Genomic DNA, 9,781 nt, shown 5'->3' with positions numbered 1-9,781 from the left:
TAAGTTAGCCCGAAACAATAACTTCTTCTTTTGTAAAGCCTTATATCGTCTTTCCATTATTACCTTTCCATCTGCTTCACACAAAAAGTTACAAAAATCTAGGGGGTGGTCACTCACACACAAAAGCGTACACTGTGGTCACATTCAGACAACAACTCTTTCAATAACCAACAACTTTGCCGAAGAAACCAACTTTCCATCTGCTTCACACAAAAAGTAACAAAAATCGAGGGGGTGGTCACTCACACACAAAAGCGTACACTGTGGTCACTTCTGCACAAACACTCTCTCAATTAACAACAACTTTGCCGAAGAAACCAACTTTCCATCTGCTTCACATAAAAAGTTACAAAAATCGAGGGGGTGGTCACTCACACACAAAAGCGTACACTGTGGTCACTTTCAGACGACAACTCTTTCGATAACCAATAACTTTGCCGAAGAAACCAACTTTCCATCTGCTTCACATAAAAAGTTACAAAAATCGAGAGGGTGGTCACTCTCACACAAAAGCGGACACTGTGGTCACTTTCAGACGACAACTCTTTCGATAACCAACAACTTTGCCGAAGAAACCAACTCTCCATTTGCTTCACACAAAAAGTTAAAAAAAATCGAGGGGGTGGTCACTCACACACAAAAGCGGACACTGTGGTCACTTCCATACAACCACTCTTTCATTAACCAACAACTTTGCCGAAGAAACCAATTTTCCATCTGCTTCACACAAAAAGTTACAAAAATCGAGGGGGTGGTCACTCTCACACAAAAGCGGACACTGTGGTCACTTTCAGACGACAACTCTTTCGATAACCAACAACTTTGCCGAAGAAACCAACTCTCCAATTGCTTCACACAAAAAGTTAAAAAAAATCGATTTTTGCAACTTTTTGTGTGAAGCAGATGGAAAGTGGGTTTCTTCGGCAAAGTTGTTGGGTATTGAAAGAGTGATTGTATGGAAGTGATCACAGTGTACGCTTTTAAGTAATAGTGACCACCCCCTCGATTTTTGTAACTTTTTATGTGAAGCAGATGGAAAGTTGGTTTTTTCGGCAAAGTTGTTGGTTATTGAAAGAGTGGTTGTATGGAAGTGACCGCAGTGTACGTTTTTGTGTTTGAGTGACCACCCCCTCGATTTTTGTAACTTTTTATGTGAAGCAGATGGAAAGTTTGTTTCTTCGACGAAGTTGTTGGTTATCGAAAGAGTGGTTGTATGGAAGTGACCACAGTGTACGCTTTTGTGTGTGAGTGACCACCCCCTCGGGGGTGGTCACTATTACCTAAAAGCGTACACTGTGATCACTTCCATACAACCACTCTTTCAATGCCCAACAACTTTGCCGAAGAAACGAAGCTTCCATCTGCTTCACACAAAAAGTTACAAAAATCGAGGGGGTGGTCACTTACACACAAAAACGTACACTGTGGTCACTTCTCCACAAAGACTCTCACAATTAACAACAACTTTGCCGAAGAAACCAACTTTCCATCTGCTTCACATAAAAAGTTAAAAAAATCGAGGGGTGGTCACTCACACACAAAAGCGGACACTGTGGTCACTTTCAGACGACAACTGTTTCGATAACCAATAACTTTGCCGAAGAAACCCACTTTCCATCTGCTTCACACAAAAAGTTGCAAAAATCGAGGGGGTGGTCACTATTACCTAAAAGCGTACACTGTGGTCACTTCCATACAACCACTCTTTCAATACCCAACAACTTTGCCGAAGAAACGAACTCTCTTTCTGCTTCACAGCCAAAGATACAAAAATCGAGGGGGTGGTCACTCACACAAAAAGCGTACACTGTGGTCACTTCTATTCAACCACACCACTCACCTCTCAAACCCATACAACTTTCACCAAAAACAAATCCATTTCACCCAAAGAAAAACTCAAAATCATCATCGATCACTGTACGTTGGAGTAGCTCAAAAATGGCCCACTTGGAGAGCTGTCACTCGCTCGAAATTGATCCGAATTTCGTAAATTTTTTTTTCCTCGATTCGTAGGATTGTTACCTTTCATTGAAACCCTCACACGCCCCTCTAGCTTCTGAAACAGCCGCTCCGCAATTACAAACGTGTTCCCGTTGGTGGTCAAACACCCTACTTACCACCTTAATTCCAACAAATTGAATCCAATTTTTTTCCACTTTTTTTTCTTCGCTTCGTACCATCCATACCTTTCGTTTGAGGTCTCACACGCCTCACCACCTTCCAAAACAGCCGCTCCACAATTTAAAACATTTTCCAGACCCTCAAAAAAACCCATAAAATCCACTCTACCACCTCCCGATGAAAAGTTAGAAAAAAACTTTCTTCTGCAACTTTGTTCACCGCAATAAATTGAACATTTCTTGTTCCCCACCCGACGCTCCATCTCTCAAAATAACCGAGTTATTCCGATTCTCCCATTTTCCACCTCCCCACAGTCATAACTTCACTATCTCCGAACAGACTTTTCACCGGACCACGTTTTCTCCACGTTTCAGACCATTCCCTACAACATATCAAAAAGTGTTTTTTTTTTGCTCTGAACTTTCATTTTGACGGTAAATAGCGGACAAACAGACAAACATCCCGTCGTTATAATATAGTATAGTCTGCATCCTGTGGCACTTCGTGCCACGTCGCATCCTAGCAAGCTAGACCGGGCAGACACCTGTTAGAGACTAACATCTATTCGAAAGCAACTCTAAGTCTGCTAAAGAGCTATACGAAAATCGCTTCGCTCAAAAATTCTTATGAAAAGTTAGTCCAAAACATCTCCTTCTTCTTTTGTAATGCCTAATATCGTCTTTTCATTATTTATTTTTCATGCCAGGGGGCTGCCGCCCCCTGGACCCCCGCAATCACCACTCTTACACCTTTTCGAACAAAACACCTCTTCCCGTGTCACACTCCCACATTTTTACAGTTAAGTTAGCCCGAAACAACACCTTCTTTGTGACGCCTAATATCGTCTTTCCATTATTTATTTTTCATGCCAGGGGGCTGCCGTTCCCTGGACCCCGCAATCACCACTCTCACACCTTTTCGAACAAAACACCTATTCCCGTGTGATACTCCACTGAAAATCATCAATACCGAACAACTTTGACGAAGAAATCAACTTTCCATCTGCTTCACATAAAAAGTTACAAAAATCGAGGGGGTGGTCACTCACACACCAAAAGCGGACACTGCGGTCACTTCCACACAACCACTCTCTCAATTAACAACAATTTTGCCGAAAAAACCAACTCTCCATCTGCCTCACACAAAAAGTTACAAAAATCAAGGGGGTGGTCACTCACACACAAAAGCGTACACTGTGGTCACATTCAGACAACAACTCTTTCCATAACCAATAACTTTGCCGAAGAAACCAACTTTCCATCTGCTTCACATAAAAAGTTACAAAAATCGAGGGGGTGGTCACTCACACACAAAAGCGTACACTGTGGTCACATTCAGACAACAACTCTTTCCATAACCAATAACTTTGCCGAAGAAACTAACTTTCCATCTGCTTCACACAAAAGTTACAAAAATCGAGGCGGTGGTCACTCACACACAAAAGCGTACACTGTGGTCACATTCAGACAACAACTCTTTCCATAACCAATAACTTTGCCGAAGAAACCAACTTTCCATCTGCTTCACATAAAAAGTTACAAAAATCGAGGGGGTGGTCACTCACACACAAAAGCGGACACTGTGGTCACTTTCAGACGACAACTCTTTCGATAACCAACAACTTTGCCGAAGAAACCAACTCTCCATTTGCTTCACACAAAAAGTTAAAAAAAATCGAGGGGGTGGTCACTCACACACAAAAGCGGACACTGTGATCACTTCCATACAACCACTCTTTCAATACCTAGCAACTTTGCCGAAGAAACGAAGCTTCCATCTGCTTCACATAAAAAGTTACAAAAATCGAGGGGGTGGTCACTCAACACACAAAAGTGGACACTGTGGTCACTTTCAGACGACAACTCTTTCGATAACCAACAACTTTGCCGAAGAAACCAACTCTCCATTTACTTCACACAAAAAGTTAAAAAAAATCGAGGGGGTGGTCACTCACACACAAAAGCGGACACTGTGATCACTTCCATACAACCACTCTTTCAATACCTAGCAACTTTGCCGAAGAAACGAAGCTTCCATCTGCTTCACATAAAAAGTTACAAAAATCGAGGGGGTGCTCACTCACACACAAAAGCGGACACTGTGGTCACTTTCAGACGACAACTCTTTCGATAACCAACAACTTTGCCGAAGAAACCAACTCTCCATCTGCTTCACATAAAAAGTTACAAAAATCGAGGGGGTGGTCACTATTACCTAAAAGCGTACATTGTGGTCACTTTCAGACGACAACACTTTCGATAACCAACAACTTTGTCGAAGAAAATAACTTTCCATCTGCTTCACATAAAAAGTTACAAAAATCGAGGGGCGGTCAGTATTACCTAAAAGCGTACACTGTGGTCACTTCCACACAACCACTCTCTCAATTAACAACAACTTTGCCGAAGAAACCAACTTTCCATCTGCTTCACATAAAACGTTACAAAAATCGAGGGGGTGGTCCACTCACACACAAAAGCGGACACTGTGGTCACTTTCAGACGACAACTCTTTCGATAACCAACAACTTTGCCGAAGAAACCAACTTTCCATCTGCTTCACATAAAAAGTTACAAAAATCCAGGGGGGTGGTCACTCACACACCAAAAACGGACACTGTGGTCACTTTCCAGACGACAACTCTTTTGAATAACCAATAACTTTGCCGAAAGAAACCAACTCTCCATCTGCTTCACATAAAAAGTTACAAAAATCGAGGGGTGGTCACTCACACACAAAGCGTACACTGTGGTCACTTCTCCACAAACACTCTCTCAATTAACAACAACTTTGCTGAAGAAACCAACTTTCCATTTGCTTCACATAAAAAGTTACAAAAAATCGAAGGGGGTGGTCACTATTACCTTGAAAGCGTACACTGTGGTCACTTTCAGTAGACAACTCTTTCAATACCCCAACAACTTTGCCGAAGAAACCAACTCTCCATCTGCTTCACACAAAAAGTTGCAAAAATCGAGGGGGTGGTCACTATTACCTAAAAGCGTACACTGTGGTCACTTTCAGTAGACAACTCTTTCGATAACCAACAACTTTGCCGGAAAGAAACCAACTCTCCATCTGCTTCACAGCCAAAGATACAAAAAATCGAGGGGGTGGTCACTCAAAACACAAAGGCGTACACCGTGTTCACTTCTATTCAACCACACCACTCACCTCTAAAACCCATTCAACTTTCACCAAAAACAAATCCATTTCACCCAAAGAAAAACTCAAAATCATCATCGATCACTGTACGTTGGAGTAGCTCAAAAATGGCCCACTTGAAGAGCTGTCACTCGCTCGAAATTGATCCGAATTTCCTAAATTTTTTTTTCCTCGATTCATACAATCCATACCTTTTCGTTGAAACCCTCACACGCCCCTCTAGGCTTCTTAAACAGGGCGCGTTCGCAATTACAAACGTGTTCCCGTTGGTGGTCAAACACCCGTACTTACCACCTTAATTCCAACAAATTGAATTGAATTTTTTTCCAGTTTTTTTTCTTCGCTTCGTACCATCAATACCTTTCATTTGAGCCCCGGCTCACGCCTCACCACTTCCAAAACAGCCGCCTCCACAATTTAAAAACATTTTCCAGACCCTCCAAAAAGAACCCATAAAATCCACTCTACCACCTCCCGATGAAAAGTTTAGAAAAAAACTTTCTTCTGCAACTTTGTTCCCCGCAATAAATGGAACATTTCTTCTTCCCCACCGACGCTCCATCTCTCAAAATAACCGAGTTATATCGATTCTTCCCATTTTCCACCTCCCCACAGTCATAACTTCACTATCTCCGAACAGACTTTTCACCGGACCACGTTTTCTCCACGTTTCAGACCATTCCCTACAACATATCAAAAAGTGTTTTTTTTTTTTTTGCTCTGAACTTTCATTTTGACGGGTAAATAGCGGACAAACAGAAAGACAAACATCCCGTCGTTATAATATAGTACTAGTCTGCATCCTGTGGCACTTCGTGCCACGTCGCATCCTAGCAAGCTAGACCGGGCAGACACCTGTTAGAGACTAACACCTGTTACAGACAAACAGAGAAAATAGAGACGAACACCTGTTACAGACAAACATCTATTCGAAAGCAACTCTAAGTCTGCTAAAGAGCAATACGAAAATCGCTTCGCTCAGCTCAAACATTCTTATGAAAAGTTAGTCCAAAACATCACATTCTTCTTTTGTAATGCCTAATATCGTCTTTTCATTATTTATTTTTCATGCCAGGGGGCTGCCGCCCCTGGACCCCCGCAATCACCACTCTTACACTTTTCGAACTAAACACCTCTTTCCGTGTGACACTCCCACATTTTTACAGTTAAGTTAGCCCGAAACAATAACTTCTTCTTTTGTAACGCCTTATATCGTCTTTCCATTATTTATATTTTTCATGCCAAGGGGCTGCCGCCCCCTGGACCCCCGCAATCACCACTCTTACACCTTTTCGAACAAAACACCTCTTCCCGTGTTACACTCTACTGAAAACCATCAATTTTTGGTGAATCCCGTACCTTCTACAACTCATGCCACAACTACTGTTTCAATACCGAACAACTTTGCCGAAGAAACTACCTTTCCATCTGCTTCACACAAAAAGTTACAAAAATAGGGGGTGGTCACTCACACACAAAAGCGTACACTGTGGTCACATTCAGACAACAACTCTTTCAATAACCAACAACTTTGCCGAAGAAACCAACTTTCCATCTGCTTCACACAAAAAGTTACAAAAATCGAGGGGGTGGTCACTCACACACAAAAGCGTACACTGTGGTCACTTCATACAACACTCTTTCAATCCAACAACTTTGCCGAAGAAACCAACTTTCCATCTGCTTCACACAAAAAGTTACAAAAATCGAGGGGGTGGTCACTCACACACAAAAGCGTACACTGTGGTCACTTCAGACAACACTTTCAATAACCAACAACTTTGCCGAAGAAACAACTTTCCATCTGCTTCACATAAAAAGTTACAAAAATCGAGGGGTGGTCACTCACACACAAAAGCGTACACTGTGGTCACTTTCCACGACAACACTTTCAATAACAACAACTTTGCCGAAGAAACCAACTTTCCATCTGCTTCACACAAAAGCATCAAAAGCACAAAAATGAGGGGGTGGGTCACTATTACTAACGTACACTGTGATCCACTTCATACGACCACTCCTTCAATACCAACAATTTGGCGAAGAACGAAGCTTCCATCGTGCTCACATAAAAGTTAACAAAAATTGAGGGGTGGTCACTCACATTGTGACACAAAAGTTGTAACATTGTTGGTCACATCATACAACACTTTTCGATAACCAAACAACTGTGCGAAGAAGCAACTTTCCATCTGCTTGACGATAAAAAAGTTAAAACAAAATCGAGGGTGGTTACTACACGACACGAAAACGGATCACTGTGGTGGCACTTTCAGGACGACAACATTCTTCGATAACTAATAACTTGCCGAAAAGCCACCCTTTCCATCTCTTCACATAAAAGTTACAAAAATCGAAGGGCTGTTGGTCCACACAAGGCAAGCGGACACTGTGGGTCTCACGGGTCCCATACAACCGACTCTTTCAAGACCAACTCACTTTGCCGAAGAAACCAAGCTCTCCAGTACTGCTTCCCATAAAAAGTTCAAAAGATCGAGGGGTGGTCACTCACAGCAGGAAAAGTGTAACACTGTGGTCACTTTCAGTTAGATCAACTCTGTTCGATAACAAACACTTGCCGAAGAAACAAACTTTCCATCTGCTCCCACAAACGTTACAACAATCGACGGGTGGTCATATTACTTAAAAGCGTTAATCACTGTGGTCACTTCCATACAACACTCTTCATAAACCACACCCTTTGCCGAAGAAACTGAACTCTCTATTCTAGCTTCACAGCCGAAAGATAACATAAAATCGAGGGGTGGTCACTCACACACAAAAGCAGGACACTCAGTGGTACTCATTCAACCACACCACTCACACATCTACGAACTCATTCAACTTTCCGAGAAAAAATTTATAATGGAAATTAAGGATCGAATTTCGAGCGAGTGACAGCGCTGTAATGGTTCATTTCTGAGCTACTCCAACGTACAGTGATCGTGATGATTTGAGTTTTTTTTGAGAAAAATGATTGTTTCGGGAAAGTTGAATGAGTGTGTAGAGGTGAGTGTGTGGTGACTAGAAAGTGAGACAGTGTCGCTTTGTGGTGTGAGTGACACCCCTCGATTCTTTCTGTATTTGGCTGTGAAGCAGATAGAGAGTTCGTTCTTCGGGCAAAGTTGTTGTTATTAAAGAGTGGTGTATGGAAGTGACCCACAGGTACCTTTAGTAATTGAGGTGACCACCCCCTCGGGATTTTTTGTAACTTTTTGTGTGAAGGCAAAGATGGAAGTTTGTGTTATCTTCGGCAAAGTTGTTGGGTTATCGAAAAGGTTGGTCTACTGAAAGTACCACAAGTTGTACACCTTTTCTGTGTTGAGTGAAACACGCTCCTCGATTTGATAACTTTTTATGTTGAAGCAGATGAGGAGTTGGTTTTCTTCGGCAAAGTGGTTGGTTCTGAAGAGTGGTTGTTGGAAGTGGACGCAAGTGTCGCCGTTTGTGTGTGAGTGACCAACACATCGATTTTTGTACGTTTTTATGTGGAAGCAGATGGAAAGTTGGGCTTCTTGCGGCAAAGTTATTGGTTATCGAGAAGAGTTGTGTCTGCCCAAGTGACCAGTGTCCGGTTTTGGTGTGTGAGTAACCACCCCCTCGATTTTTTGTTTTTAACTTTTATGTGAAGCAGATGGGCAAGTTTGATTCTTCCGGCAAAGTTGTTGGGTTATCGACTAAAGACGTGGTTGTATGGAATGACCACAATGTACACTTCTTTGTTGAGATGACACCGCCTCGAATTTTTGTAACTTGTTATGTGAGCAGATGGAAGCTCGTTTCTTAGACCGCAACAGTGTTGGGTATGAAAGAGTGTAGATTTGCTATGGAGGTGATCACAAGTTGTACGCTTTTAGGTAATAGTGACCACCCTAATTTGTGACTTTGTGATGTAAGCCAAAAGAATGGAAAGTTGATGGTTTCTTCGGTCGAAAGGTGTCGTATGAAAGAGTGGTTGTATTGGAAGTGATCAGCGAGTGTACGCTTTTGTGATGTGACTGACCACCCCCTCGATTTTTGTAAACTTTTTTGTGTGAAGCAGATGGAAAGTTGTTTTTCTTTCGATAATTGTTGTTATTGAAAGTGTTGTCGTCTGAAAGTGAGCCACAGTGGTAAGACGCTTTTAGTGGTGTGAGTGACCACCCGCCTCGATTTTTGTACTTTCTTATGTGAAAGCAGATCGCAAGTTTGTTTGCTTGGCTAAAGTGTGTTGTTAATTTGAAAGATGTTGTTGTCTTGAATGTTGACCAGGAGTGTACGCTTTTGTGTGTGAGTGACCACCCTCGAATTTTTTGTAACTTTTTGTGTGAAGCAAGATGGAAAGTTCGGTTTCTTCGGCAAGGTTTGGGTATTGAAAGAGTGGTATTTGGTGTGTATGGAAGGACGCCACATGTGGAGCAATTTTGTGTGAGAGTGACCACCCCCTCGATTTTGTAACTTTTTGTGTGAAGCAGATGGAAAGACTCTGGTTTCTTGCGGCAAATTGTTGTTTTTG

This window comes from Bradysia coprophila (genome assembly GCF_014529535.1).
Source record: "Bradysia coprophila strain Holo2 chromosome IV unlocalized genomic scaffold, BU_Bcop_v1 contig_81, whole genome shotgun sequence".
Lineage (NCBI taxonomy): Eukaryota > Metazoa > Arthropoda > Insecta > Diptera > Sciaridae > Bradysia > Bradysia coprophila.
The sequence above is the reverse complement of the archived record's forward strand: the minus strand, read 5'-3'. Positions refer to the sequence as shown.